The following is a 15,933-nucleotide window of genomic DNA, read 5'->3' as shown; positions in this document are numbered from 1 at the left end:
GTTGTCAGGGTCCCTGGATCGCCCAGGTTGTCAGGGTCCCTGGATCGCCCAGGTTGTCAGCGTCCCTGGATCGCCCAGGTGGTCAGCGTCCCTGGATCGCCCAGGTGGTCAGCGTCCCTGGATCGCCCAGGTTGTCAGTGTCCCTGGATCGCCCAGGTTGTCAGTGTCCCTGGATCGCCCAGGTTGTCAGGGTCCCTGGATCGCCCAGGTTGTCAGGGTCCCTGGATCGCCCAGGTTGTCAGGGTCCCTGGATCGCCCAGGTTGTCAGGGTCCCTGGATCGCCCAGGTTGTCAGAGTCCCTGGATCGCCCAGGTTGTCAGGGTCCCTGGATCGCCCAGGTTGTCAGGGTCCCTGGATCGCCCAGGTTGTCAGGGTCCCTGGATCGCCCAGGTTGTCAGGGTCCCTGGATCGCCCAGGTTGTCAGGGTCCCTGGATCGCCCAGGTTGTCAGGGTCCCTGAATCGCCCAGGTTGTCAGTGTCCCTGGATCGTCCAGGTTGTCAGTGTCCCTGGATCGCCCAGGTTGTCAGTGTCCCTGGATCGCCCAGGTTGTCAGTGTCCCTGGATCGCCCAGGTTGTCAGTGTCCCTGGATCGCCCAGGTTGTCAGTGTCCCTGGATCGCCCAGGTTGTCAGTGTCCCTGGATCGCCCAGGTTGTCAGTGTCCCTGGATCGCCCAGGTTGTCAGGGTCCCTGGATCGCCCAGGTTGTCAGTGTCCCTGGATCGCCCAGGTTGTCAGTGTCCCTGGATCGCCCAGGTTGTCAGGGTCCCTGGATCGCCCAGGTTGTCAGCGTCCCTGGATCGCCCAGGTGGTCAGCGTCCCTGGTTCGCCCAGGTGGTCAGCGTCCCTGGATCGCCCAGGTGGTCAGCGTCCCTGGATCGCCCAGGTGGTCAGCGTCTCTGGATCGCCCAGGTGGTCAGCGTCCCTGGATCGCCCAGGTGGTCAGCGTCCCTGGATCGCCCAGGTGGTCAGCGTCCCTGGATCGCCCAGGTTCTGTCTTCATTTTCTAAAGCCACCCTTCGGGGTATTCAAAAGGAGGGGAAGGGATCCGTGAGCCATAGGCAACCTGTGTCCGGTAAATTGTTCAGGGATCTTTCTTCGTCATTGGATGGTAATCCTTTTGGGCCCTTCACTAGCCTGATTTTGAAAGCGGCCATGTATCTCACCTTTTATGGATTCCTCCGGCCAGGTGAGGTTCTGGCGGGTCCAAATCGCCATAACCATCCTCTGAAGCAGCATCAGTTATGGGGCCAGGGCCATTACACTCCCCTGCTACCTTCCACCAAAACCATTCAGACGGGACCCCCTTCCGAGGTTAAATTCTATCCCACGTTGAACGATTGGTGCCCAGTTCAGGTGCTGCATCAACTGCTAGCCCTCATCCAAGGTTCATCACCAAATAGCCCGCTCCTGCCACACGCAGGCAAGCCTCAGCACCCTCAGTTTATATCTTTCATCCGTGCCCTCGCCCAGGGTCTAGGCTATGACCCCAAGGTAATTTCGGGCCACTCATGTCGCTAGGGGCAGCCTCCGCTGCTTCTCGGCATCAGGTGCCAGCTCATGTCATCCGGTCCATGGGGCGGTGGCGGTCCTCCTGCTTTACTAGGGATATACCCAATCCTCAAGTAGAGATATCTCGTGCCTTTCGATCACTGGCTTTGTAGTTTGCAATAAAGTGTTGTACCTAACTGATGTTTTTTGCCCCCTTTTTTCACTGGTGTACCTGCGCCCGTGGCTCCCGGCATAATTCAGCCACTATGTTCAGGGCGGGTTTCTCTGCGTGCGCCGGCGTTGTCCTAGCCCTGACCATAAATAGTAAGGCTGTTAACAGCCTGCATTTGTGGGAGGGGCGTCTGGCTATTTATCCCCCTACCTGCCGCTCAGCCAGGCGCCCGAGCCTCACGCCCCTCCCTCCCGCCCTTTTTCTCAAAGCTCCCTTCAGGTATGCCCCCTTTTTTCACTGGTGTACCCGCGCCCGTGGCTCCCGGCACAATTCAGCCACTATGTTCAGGGCGGGTTTCTCTGCGTGCGCTGGCGTTGTCCTAGCCCTGACCATAAATTAAAATATGGAGGGGGGGCTGAGATGCTGGCCACAGCACTACTTTAGCATAATGACTGGTCTTTCAGCACTACCAAACATACAGGAGAATACAGCGCTACATACCTATTAGGCTACTTTCACACTCATCCGTTCAGATAATACAACCTCATGCATCCATTCAGAACGGATCCGTTTGTGTTGTCTTTAACATAGCCAAAATGGATCCATCTTGAACACCACTGAAAGTCAATGGGGGACGGATCCGTTTTCTATTGTGCCATATTGTGTCAGTAAAAACTGATCCGTCCCCATTGACTTACATTGTGTGTGAGGACGGATCCGTTTGGCTCAGTTTCGTCAGACGGACACCAAAATGCTGCAAGCTGTGTTTTGGTGTCCGCCTCCAAAGCGGAATGGATACGGAACTGAGGCAAACTGATGCATTCTGAGCGGATCCTTTTCCATTCAGAGTGCATTAGAATGCAGACTGATCCGTTTTGGACCGCCTGTGAGAGCCCTGAACAGATCTCACAAACGGAAAACAAAAAGCCAGTGTGAAATAGCCTTACAGTGATGTCTTTTATGATGTAGACGTTTGCATTCTTCATTTACTCTATTCATCTATTTGGCCTAAACTGCTATGAAGACTTCTTTAAGCCATGTCTCATCTCTTCAGAGTTTCTTCAAAGATATCTTAGATTCCTTACTTTTCCGTCATGCCCCCCACCTTCTCAACCATATCTCCCCATCCTGGTGCCCCGACTGTATCATCCTGCTGCCAGGCCAAATACTGTGCCCAACGTGCCCCTCACCATACTGCACATATTCTGCTGCAGAAAAATAGTGTCAAATAGATAGTCCCCCTGAAAATACTATGCCATATAGCTAGCACCCCTGAAAATACTAGTGCCATATGGATAGTCTCCCTGAAGATACCAGTGCAATACAGATAGTCCCCCTGAAAATACTAGTGTCATACAAACATAATTGTGCCAATCAGAACATCATCAACAGTGCTTCCTTATAGACAGTAGTAATAATGGCCCCTAAATATCTTCCCCTGGAGTGATTCCAGTAAAAATAAAGCCCCTAAACCTATCCCTAGGAGTAACAAGGCTCTCTATAGTGCCCCCTATAGTAATAATGCCCCTTATAGTACTCTAGTAGTATTAATGCTATAGTATAGTGCCCTAAGTAATTATATTCTCTATCATACCCCTACTAATAATAATTCCCCAATAGTGCTCCCAGTAATATCTCCATAGTGCTCTAGTATTAAAAATGCTCCTGTAGTATCCACAGTAAGTGCCTTCACTAATACCACCATAGTGCTAAAATTATAAAAAATGCCCCCGGTAGTATCTTCAATAAGTGGACAAATTAATGCTTCTAAACAGTGCCCCAGTAATGCCCCATAGTACCCCCAGTAAATGACCTTAGTAAGTCTTCATAGTGCCCTCAGTAATTCCCCTTTAGTATGGTCAACAACAAATATCTAATACTCATCTGAGTCCTATCCCCATGAGGCCTTGTCGTCCTATACATGGGGCATCTGTCAGCAGATCTGTACCTATGAAGCTGGCTAACCTGTTACATGTGCGCTTGTAGCTGAAGGCATCTGTGTTGGTCCCATTTTCATATGTGCCCGCATTTCTGACAAGTTTTAATATATGCAAATGAGTTTCTAGGAGCAACGGGGGTGTTGCCATTACACCTAAACACTCAGCTTTCTCTGAACCTTCCACACCCTCTCCACAGGACCAGGCAGTGAAAATGTCATCATGCCTGCCTGGCTCTGTCAATCAAAGTGCAGAGGGTGCACTAGTTGTAGAGATATTTGATCCTCTAGATGTAAGGGTGCAGTACGCAGCCCTGCAGGGTGAGCGATGGTGAGGTCACAGGGATAGTTACTAACCGAGGGTGTTTTTGGTACTCACAGTTTTTATATACCTTGGGCAGGCGTACAGCAGTAAAGGAGAGGCTGGCACATGGATCCTCTGGGGCACTCTCTATGTATAGGGACCAGGCCAGGTGGTAGGTGATGTGCCCTGGGTGTTGCAGGTTTAATGTGAAGGTGGCAAGATCCCTTTAAAGGGAACCTGTCACCGGGATTTTGGGTATAGAGCTGAGGACATGGGTTGCTAGATGGCCGCTAGTACATCCACAATACCCAGTCCCCATAGCTCTCTGCGCTTTTATTGTGTCAAAAAACGGATTTGATACATATGCAAATTAACCTGAGATGAGTCCTGTACGTGAGATGAGTCTGGGACAGGACTCATCTCAGGTTAATTTGCATATGTATCAAATCATTTTTTTTTCCACAATAAAAGCACACAGAGCTATGGGGACTGGGTATTGCGGATGAGTTAGCGGCCATCTAGCAACCAATGTCCTCAGCACTATACACAAAAACCCGGTGACAGGTTCCCTTTAAGTTCGTGACGCCAGTGCCGGTAACGGTGGCACACCGATTTATTGTAGTAATAATTGAGGAACACAAGTTGCAGTGAACCAGAACTTCCTTTTACTGAACAGTTCAACTATTTACAGTTCTTTAGTCAGTTCCACATGTAAAACGTTGTAACAGGCAGGCTTTATCTAAAACGTCAGGCAAAGATTGCAAGATACTCAGAGGGAATAACACTTACAGATCAGGCTGTATTTCTCGTCAGTTCCTGTTTGGCTTTCTCCAAGGCCCGTATGCCCTATTGCTGGCTTTATCCTTGGGTAGGGAAACCTTCCTCTGGTATATGTCTCCTTGCTGTGAAATATCCTTCTGCCCTTCAGCTCTCTGTTTGGCTGGAATAAACTTGGCTCTGCACTGTACTTTTATAGGAACTTGGTTTCTTTAGGAGGCAAACTCTTCCCCTGGATGCAAGCTAGAACCCTGGACTATCTAGCTGCATGTTAGAAGCTGCACTTCCTTCTGGACTGACTGACTCCCCTTTCCTGTCCTGAACCTGACAATATATACTAGGGGGTTCCCTAGCTCCCTCTACTGTCTAGGAGGAGGAACTACCCCTAACAGGCCTGGTACAGGAGATAACAGGAAAATACACACAAAAACATCATATAAAATACAATGACCCTGTCCCACAAAAAATGGGGAACAACGTGGCCCAATTGACCCTTGTGTAGTGCCCTCATTTACAGAGTGGGACACTACATACCCCGCTGCTTTGAGGTTGCCCGTCTTCGGTGCAACACAGGGGGCCCGCCCAGCTGGAGACTGCAACCTGAAAGACAAAAAAAGCAAAACAGGCATATACAATAATCACTACATTTGCATTACAAATATATCAGGCAGCTCCGCTGGCAAAGGAATAAGTGCGGTAAAAAGGGGCGTCGTTCTCTTCATGCAGGATAGAACAGGGAACATGGGCGCTGATCTGGTGCAGCGTATCAGGAATAACCAGGATAGTCCATAATAATGAAAATTGTAACAATGACATAAGTTCCTGGAGGCTCAAAGGAACAAAATGAGTCCGTACCTGGGTCTTGTAGACAGTTAAACAGGGGTTTCCCGGGAGGAGCTACTCTGGTCCACAATGTAGTCTCCGAATCTCACAGGTGGGTGCCCCTTAGTAGGCCGCGTGGACCTTCTTACTGGCAGAGGCTCTTCCTACCTTGGTTCAGGGGGGCCAGAGGAATCCACAGGCTCTGGAGCCCTTTCAAGTACACCCTGGGACCGGTCATCCTGGGGTTGAGGACTAGCAGGAACTGGAGCCGGTACCACCAAGTTCAAACAGGGTGTGAGGAACCAATGAAGTGGCTCCTTGTCATGTAACAGGTTTTCAACAGCCTGCATAGGATCAACAGGTTGGGCTGACAACTCGGGCTCAGGAGACTCTGGCTCAATGTCCCCTGCTGCAGTTTCTTCTTCTATGCAGGGTTTTAAATGATTCCTGTGTACAATTTGGGAGCCTTTACCTTCCCTGGAAATTTGATAAATGTGGGCCTCAGCATTAGGAATAGCAGTTATGACGTAGGGAGTCTTTTCCCACTTACTGTCCAGTTTACTGGTTCGGTGGTCATTCTTCAGCCACACCATGTCTCCCAAAGCTAGAGGTTCTGCATGAGCAGCCAGGTAATAATCTCTCTGCTGTCGCTCTCGGGCACTTTCCATGCGCTCCCGAACAATCTCCTTGGCATTAAGGAGACGTCTTTGATGCTCCACCACCCAATCAGTCTTTGGTAGTGGGTTGATGACATCAGACACTTGTACATCCAGGGAGTGGTCGGCAGGCAGCCTCCCTTGACGGCCGAACATCAAATAGAAGGGCATGTACCCGGTGGAACAGTGAATTGTATTGTTATATGTATACATAAGTTGTGGCAGCAGAGTAGGTCAATTACCCCTTGTCTCAGGGGGTACTGCTCTCAGCATTTCAATGAGAGTTTGATTAATCTTTTCACAGAGTCCATTACCTTGCGGATGATAGGCTGTGGTCCGGACCTTCTGGCAATTATGTAGCAGGCACATCTCCTGAAACAACTGTGATTCAAACGCAGACCCCTGGTCGGTAAGGATTTTCTCTGGGCAGCCATAGGGCAGGAGGAAATGCTTCCAGAATGCTTCTGCCGCAGTCTTGGCTGTCAGGTCCTTCACAGGCACTGCTACAACAAACTTAGTGAAGTGATCAATAATGGTCATGGCATAAGTATAACCTGAGCAACTTGGCTCCAACTTCACATGATCAATGGCATCAAGCTCCAAGGGAGTTTTACTCACTATAGGCTGGAGAGGCGCTCTCTGGTCATGGCGTACACTTCTCCCGACGGCACAGGCAGTACATTCCCGGCACCATTTTTCAATGTCTTTTCTCATCCCAATCCAATAGAACCTTCTGCGAATGGTGGCCTCAGTTTTCTGCACGCCGAAATGTCCGGATCGGTTGTGGTACATCTCCAATACAAGACTGGCGTCTCGACGTGGTATGAGGATCTGGTACACCCTATCGCAGGACACTGGATCCAGGCTCCTTCTTAGCAACAGGCCTTTTTGAAGGAAGAGTTGGTGGCGATGTCTGCACAGTTTCAATAGTTCTGGGTCTGCACTCTTCCTGCGGACTCTTTCAGGAGTTCTCCCACTAGTAAGGAAGTCAAGCAGTTCACTGAGGACTCTACTTTCTGACTGGAGCTTAATCAACCTTTCTTGTTCGCCTCTGGATTCAGGATTATTTGGTGGAGAGGGATCAGCAGCTAAGTTGTGTTCAGTGTGAACATTATCTTGCTGAGCAAACTTGTTGTAAAACGCTGGCATCTCTACTTCTTCCCAGGCATCCTTTGGTTCATCTGGGGCCTCTGTATTGGGAAGCCGAGACAGGGCATCAGCATTTTCATTTGAACGGCCTGCCCGGTATTTCACAGTGAAGTCATAGTTGGCATAGAGCCCCTAACTTGGCCGTATTCAGATGTGCCAGGGGATTGTTGTCAGTGAAGGCGATAAATGGAGTGGCAGCAAGGTAGTCCTTGAATTTTTCAGTCACAGCCCACACTAAAGCAAGGAACTCCAGCTTAAAAGAACTATAGTTCTGATCGTTTTTCTCAGCTCCTCTCAGGGATCTGCTGGTGTAGGCAATCACCCTCTCTTTGTTGTCTTGCACTTGAGCCAACATGGCTCCCAGGCCTCTCTTGCTGGCATCCGTATAGAGGTGGAACGGCTTCTGATAATCCGGGTAACACAGGACAGGGGGTTTGGTCAGCTTCTTCTTTAGGAGCTGGAAGGCAATATCCCGTTCTTCATTCCATTCAACAGGGATAGGAGTCTTTGGACTCTTTTTGGGATGCCCCTTCAGGAGTTCCTGGATCGGATCCGCAATCTGCGCTAAATGCGGGAGGAAGCATCTATAATATCCTGCAAAACTGAGGAAACTTCTCACCTCCTTCACGGTGGTAGGAGTAGGCCAATTGCGGACAGCAGCAAGTTTATCAGGATCAGGCTGGACTCCTTCTGCGCTAACAACATGTCCCAGGTACTTTACCGCTGGTTTCAGCAGATGGCACTTTGACGGCTTGACTTTAAGGCCATATTTAGTGAGGACTTGAAACACTTCAGCCAAATGCTTTAAATGATCCTCATATGTCTTGGAGTAAATAATAACGTCATCCAAGTTTAGCAATACAGTTTCAAAGTTCTTATGGCCTAAACAACGCTCCATCAACCGCTGGAACATTCCTGGGGCATTGCACAGTCCGAAAGGCATGCAGTTGAATTCGAACAGGCCCATTGGCGTGGTGAAAGCGGTCTTTTCCCGGTCTTCCGGGGCCATAGGCACCTGCCAGTACCCACTGGTCAAGTCAAGAGTTGAGAAACAGGCTGATGACCCTAGAGCAGTCAGAGACTCTTCAATGCGTGGCAACGGAAAAGCATCTTTGTGGGTGATTTGATTGATTTTTCTATAGTCCACACAGAACCTAATTCTGCCATCTTTTTTACGAACAATAACTAGGGGTTCAGCCCAGGGACTGTGACTGTCCCGGATTATGTTAGAGTCCTTCATTTCTTGTATCATCTCTTTTAGGTAGTAGGCGGTATGGGTCTGTATCTCTCCTTGATAGGAGAATGAGAGCCAGTAGGTATGGTGTGCTTGATTACACTGACCTCTCCATAGTCCGTGGAGTGCTTGCTAAAGGCCTGGTGGTGCTCCTTCACCAGATTCAGGACTCCCTCTATTTGATCCTTCGGGGTGGATTTGTTCCCCACATGAAGTTCCTCCCACCAGGCTACTGAAGGGGTGCTGGCAGGGGCGCTGCTGCTCTGTGCAGTTTGAGACGTCTCCATGGCAGGCAGACGGATAACATCCTGGAAGTACACCTGGAAAAGCTGAGCAACAGGGCAGTGCTTAGAGAGAGTAACAGGGTGATCACTGAAATTAATCAAACGGACAGGCACTTTACCTTGAGATACAGTCACCAGGCTCTTGGCTGCTCGCACGAAAGGATGATTCTCAATTTGGATAGGCTCCACCGGGCTTAATAGTCTTGGCCCTGGATCCCCAATACAGCACGGCACCACAGAATGATCTGGGAATTCAATGGCAGGATTACCGGCCGGCTATCCCGGATCCGGGCAGTGCAGATTTCTCCCTTTCCATTCGCAAGTCGTTGCTGAGCACGCAGCACACTGATAGTTTTCTGAATGATTCTTTTAGAAGCAGGTGAAGCTGAGGATAAGGATTGGTTCAGGGCCTCGAGTACCTCGGAGTAACAGTTTTTAAAGACATTAGTCCTAAGATCACAGGGTGTCCCCCTTTATCTCCGGCTTGCACTACAATTACACCTTGCTGTGGTAGGTTGGCTTCTCCAACCTGGAAGGTTAGGTTCCCAGTATCCATGCCGTTGCTAGCAACGATATCCATCAAGGATTCTAGTGGCTGGGTGAGGAGACTTGGATCCCAGAATTTGTCAAAGGTGGGTCGTTGGATGGTGGTGACCTGAGACCCAGTATCCAGCAGGGCCTCAAAAGGTATCCCATTAATGCGTCTGTTAATTTGTGGGCGAGATCCCACGTATCTGGGCCTCCAACTCGGATCTTTCAGACCTACTGTTCTACCTCCAGCGGGGCGGTCCTCGGCCTCGGGGTGGCCCGTTTAACTGCCAACACGTGGACTCAGTGTGGCCATATTTCCTACAATAGGTGCAGACAGGCTACTTACGATTCTTAGACCGGTAGCTCGGTCGTCCATCGGGTTCTTTGGGGTAGACCTCTTTATATGCAGGCGGGAGGAGCCTTTATGGTAGGGGGCTTTCGTCTTCCAATAACAATGGTCTTTCCCATTCCTCTATCTTCCTGCACATCTTTTCCGGGCTCTTAGTGAGATGGTTAACTTGCTCCATTAACGCCGCCACCACATCTGCTACTGGAGCCTGGGTGGCTTGACTAGCTCCGGACGTTTTCACATCAATAATTGCTGCCGCAGCGGGCAGGTGCCCTGTTATCAGCTGCATGCATTACAGAGGGCTCGTTGGGGGCCACCTGCTCCGCTTCTTCAGGTGCGGCCATGGCGTGGTCTCCAGAGGCAAGTTCTGTAGGCAGACACACTCTGGACTTCGCTTGCTCAAGCGTTGCTAGGGATGACCACGGAGTGGGTATGGCCCTTTAAGGAGCGGCGGAGCCTGCCAAATCTGAATTGGATGTACTTCCCCCCGGATTAAGTCCTATGTTACTAACGAGGGACCTCCCCCAGTCTCCCAGGAAGGATCGGAATCTTCCCGGTACTTGTATACAAAGGGGCCGGTGAATACAAAAGTTTTTACTCACTCCGGTGATGCGCAGTCCAAGTCTTGCGAGGTACGTGGTCACGTCGTGCGGAGGTCCCACGCGCAGCGTCAGGAGGTGGGCGCGGCTTCCCGGAGCTTCCAGATTCGTGGTAGGCGGTATCTTTTTCCTTTTGCAGGCTGGGCGGTACCTTCTCTTCTTTTTTGCACCAAACAGACACAACGAGGCACACCGATAATCCAGTCAGCTTAGGCGGCCATCTTTAAGCATAAGGTTGTCTATTCACTGACAGCAAGCGGTGGCTTAGGACACAGCAAACAGTCCACAATATACAGTTTTCACACCGCAATTTTTCACAGTTCTTTGGCCCAACAATTTTCAAATAAACAGATAGGGCATTTATCACAAGACAATAATGGCACACAGTACAGATTCCCCTATGGCGTAGGAATATTCGCATCCTGTTCGTGACGCCAAAATATGCAGTACGCAGCCCTGCAGGGTGAGCGATGGTGAGGTCACAGGGATAGTTACTAACCAAGGGTGTTTTTGGTACTCACAGTTTTTATATACCCATGGCAAGCGTACAGCAGTGATGGAGAGGCTGGCACATGGATCCTCTGGGGGCACTCTCTATGTATAGGGACCAGGCCAGGTGGTAGGTGATGTGCCCTGGGTGTTGCAGGTTTAATGTGCCTGTGGCAAGATCCCTTTAAGTTTGTGACGCCAGTGCCGGTAACGGTGGCACACTGATTTATTGTAGTAATAATTGAGGAACACAAGTTGCCGTGAACCAGAACTTCCTTTTACTGAACAGTTCAACTATTTACAGTTCTTTAGTCAGTTCCACATGTAAAATGTTGTAACAGGCAGGCTTTATATAAAACGGCAGGCAAAGTCCTTGCAAGATACTCAGAGGGAATAACACTTACAGATCAGGCTGTATTTCTCCTCAGTTCCTGTCTGGCTTTCTCCAAGGCCCGTATGCCCTATTGCTGGCTTTATCCCTGGGTAGGGAAATCTTCCTCTGGTATATGTCTCCTTGCTGTGAAATATCTTTCTGCCCTTCAGCTCTCTGTTTGGCTGGAATAAACTTGGCTCTGCACTGTACTTTTATAGGAACTTGGTTTCTTTAGGAGGCAAACTCTTCCCCTGGATGCAAGCTAGAACCCTGGACTATCTAGCTGCATGTTAGAAGCTGCACTTCCTTCTGGACTGACTGACTCCCCTTTCCTGTCCTGAACCTGACAATATATACCAGGGGGTTCCCTAGCTCCCTCTACTGTCTAGGAGGAGGAACTACCCCTAACAGGCCTGGTACAGGAGATAACAGGAAAATACACACAAAAACATCATATAAAATACAATGACCCTATCCCACAAAAAGTGGGGAACAACGCGGCCCAATTAACCCTTGTGTAGTGCCCACATTTACGTAGTTGGAAACTACAAGGGTAACGCCCCCGTTGCTCCAAGAGGCTCATTTGCATGTATTAAAACATAATATTTCTCAGCAATGCAGACACATATGAACATGGGAGCAACACAGATGTCTTCAACTGCCAAGTGCACATGCAACAGGTCAGACAATTTCATAGGTGCAAATTGAATCTGTTTTAAATTTTAAACCTACCTACTTGAGAGATGGTCTATTCATAGTGCTATTATTATTATTATTATTATTGTAGCTCATGTGGATTTAGAGCTCACAGCACTCACGTGTTTTGTTCTATCAATATACATTTCGGCGAGCTTTCCTACTATTTTGTGTTTCCATAATACCAGAGGACAGGGGCGTAGCTAAAAGCTCATGGGCCCTGGTGCAAGCGTTCAGCTTGGGCCCCCATCTCTCAGTGCTTGTTGGCAAGGGGCAGGGGAGCACATATCCTTCCTGCTGCCTTAGGCAAACATTGAAAGGGCACCCCCTCATGCCAAATTCTTAACCTAACCTCTTCCCTCCAGCCAGAGGTGTAAATTGACCAGTATGCACTTTCTATAATGCCAGGGTCTTATGTGGCACAAGGGTCTTTGGGCCCCCTCAGGCTCCTGGGCCCAGTAGCGACTGCTACCTCTGCACCCCCTATAGCTACCCCTGCCAGAGGAGGTTTGGAGCAGTTATAGAGTCAGCAGAGCAGTGGCGACTTTTATGCACTCTGCACCTCAGCACTCTGCACCACCTCAGGACTCTGCGACCCCTCTTTGCCACTTTGCAGCTAAGGCTACTTTCACACTCGCATTTGGTGTGGATCCGTCATGGATCTGCACAGACGGATCTGTTCAGATAATACAACCGCATGCATCCGTTCAGAACGGATCCATTTGTATTATCTTTAACATCGCCAAGACAGATGCGTCTTGAACACCATTTAAAGTCAATGGAGGACGGATCCGTTTTCTATTGTGCCCGATTGTGTCAGTGAAAACGGATCCGCCCCATTGACTTACATTGTGTGTCAGAACGGATCAGTTTAGCTCAGTTTCGTCAGGCGGTAGGAGGCAAACGGAGGCATACTGATGCATTATGAGCGGATCCTTTTCCATTCAGAATGTATTAGGGTAAAACTGATCCGTTTTGGACCGCGTGTGAGAGCCCTGGATGGATCTCACTAACGGAAAGCCAAAACGCCAGTGTGAAAGTGAAAGTTATGTGGTTCCTAAATCTTTCCACTTTGCAATAATATACCTCACAGTTGATGGTGGAGTATCTCCGAGGGAAATTTCACAAAATGACTTGTTACAACTGTGGCATCATATTACAGGATGGTAAAAAAAAGATGTGTAAAAAAAAAACTATTAAAACTGCACGAAAAACGATGCAAAAAACACACAAAAAACAAAAAAAAAGAGTGCCATTTTGTCAGCGCATTTTTAAAATCCTATGCCTGAACATCCCCTAAGGGTTTAATCATACATTACAAAACCGTGACATGACCACGACGCGTAAATAAAATATGAGCCCTACATCGGTATCACCCTACAGCTGTGAGATGTGCAGCTTGTGGCTCATTTATTATAAGTCGTACATGTTCGCCACCTACTGTTCAATCTTAAAAGTGTCTCCACTTTATATCTACCAGTAGTAGAAGTCGTCTGATTTGCTTTATACTATCCTTGTGTTTAGTTTCAGATGTAATTTCTGCATGAAATATATATATTTTTTAATATTATGTAAGCGCTAAACCGTTTTCAGCAATATAGCCATACCTTTTATTTCACAGTGGGTAACAACAGCTTGACTACTTCAGCCAGTCCCATAGAGAATGAATGTGCGCATGTGTGACCAGTGCTACATTCAAACAGGGGCACAGGACCCCATTGTAATGATCAATTAAAGATGCAATTAAAGACTTATCCTGTGGATAGGTAACAAGTTGTTATAGTGGGAGAACCCCTTTAAAGGGGGGGATACAAGAGGTATTCCAATCTCATGAATGGCTTTGATTGGAATACCCTTCAACAACACGGCCTATGCGAGCAGTGTATAATGTGGTGAAAAATGAATCCAGCCAGCAAAGGAGGCAATATGGACAATCACAATACATTAGTAAGTGCCTTGTATTAATCTACATGATAAATGTCATTTGCTGAAGTGAGACAACCCCTTTAATGACCAACAAATCTTTTTTTCATCTCTGTATTTCAAAAGTCCTAACTTTAATCATAGCCAAGTTTTTTTTGCAGGATGAGCTGTAATGTACCTATAATGTATTGTTTAAGTCTTTTTGGGGAAAACAACAGCAACTTCACCATTGTTTTTGGAGTTATTACATCATTCTCCATACAGAGTAAATAATACATCTATATTCTGCATTCTGAATTGAAAGAATCACAACATTTCTACCTTTGTGTCCATGGAGCTGTATCACAGTTTTCAGTGGAACGATTTGCAGTTTTCATTTGTTCCATTTAGGCGTGTTTTTTTGTTCATTTTTTTTTTTTTTACGCAAACGGATGAACAATTTATTTTATCATAGGGATCATTATGGATGTAAATATATGTAGGGAGAGGACGCTAAAACAAAATAACAAAACCTTTATTATATTGTCTCAATAAAATATAGGGGCATATTTTATTGAGACAATATAATAAAGGTTTTGTTATTTTGCTTTAGCGTCCTCTCCCTACATATATTTATTGGTTGTTCCTGTACCGAGCCTCCTGGCCGGATTGGCTGTCATGCCGGGGGTGTGTCCAGCGGGGCGGGGTTTCACCCTTTGAATCTCGGCGTTCTGTGAGCCGCTTCGCGGCCATTACAGCGACAATGTGTTTGCACACCAGCACGCTGCCCCTCAACCTAAAGGTGGACGGCTTAGGCAGGACTGTAGGTTCCAGTGACGATACAGTGCCTCACACTAGAGGAAGTCGGTTATAGGCAGGTCACTCTACTTCTGCCTCCTGTTCATAGCCTCAAGTTAAACATCCATATTAGAGGCTTTGGGCTCCATTTATGGTGCATGTTGCTCCTGATGAAATGCACGTCTAGTGCATGGAAACGCGTTGAGCACTTACCATTTAGGACAGTGTCAGGGGAATCGGTGCTCTAGACATACCATTTGGAATCAGTGGGTTTTACCCTGTCATAGTCCTGCACCTGTATTGTGTTAGTGCAGTGGATGTCTGCGTGCTGATACCTGGTGTTATACTTGGTACCAGATATCCAGCTATACAGTACTTCACCCAGGTCTCACACCTAGGACTCTGTGGTGTGTTGCCCCCCAGTGTTGGTGGGTTTTAGTTTGTGGGATCCACCGTTCACTCCTTCCCATGTAGTTCCACCTTCACCAGTGTGGTTACTATGACGGTGGTCCCATAAATTAGTGAAGGTTCAAGTAGCTGCCCCGTGCAGTTTGGTTAAATACCCCTATATTTTATTGAGACAATATAATAAAGGTTTTGTTATCTTGTTTTAGCGTCCTCTCCCTACATATATTTATTTGATTGTTTAATAGGACGCATACCCATTACACCACTCTCCAGTTTTTGTATATGATTTAGTTTAATTACAGGGAATGGTAGGCTTTTTGTCCAGCAGTATCAATACCGCTTAGTGGATGGGAGATCCTAGTGAGGTTTTCTCTAAACGAGAAATATCTTTTTCTTCTCAGACCATCACTATTTCCTCCGCCTTTAAGCAGGTCACCAGGATTTCCAAAAATTTTGTGAGATCCTGGTGGGAGGTACAGTCTTTAGATACCTATATTGGAAATAAAATTGTCCCTCGGGGTCTACGTAACCTCATTACACCAGCAGCTCCGGGCCGCCCCGGGTGCCACTCACAAGGGGGGTGCCAGGCCACCTGTCTTTAAAAAAAAATAATTATATTTTTTATTCTTCAGGGCCGCACCGCCGATCGCCACAGGCGGCGCGGCCCTGGATGTAATTGCGGCCGCTGTGTGCTGTGGGGCAGGGGAGGGAGAGGCGTGTCCCTCCCCTGTTCTTCTGATAGGCCGCAGGCACTAATGCCTGCAGCCTATCAGAGGCCGGCTCAGGCAGCGCGATGATGTCATTATCATCGCGACGCCTGAGACCGGCAGCACACAGCAGGGACACAGGCCGGAAAAGGCTTGCATCGCTGCTGAGCTTATGGAGGTAAGTGTTCGTTTTTTAGTTTTTTTTCCCTCTTTGCAGGGGGGGGGGGGGGGGGCTGGCACTATGGGGGGGGGAGAGCT

Source organism: Bufo gargarizans, chromosome 4 (genome assembly GCF_014858855.1).
Source record: "Bufo gargarizans isolate SCDJY-AF-19 chromosome 4, ASM1485885v1, whole genome shotgun sequence".
In the NCBI taxonomy this organism is placed as follows: Eukaryota; Metazoa; Chordata; class Amphibia; order Anura; family Bufonidae; genus Bufo; species Bufo gargarizans.
This window is presented reverse-complemented; position numbering follows the sequence as displayed.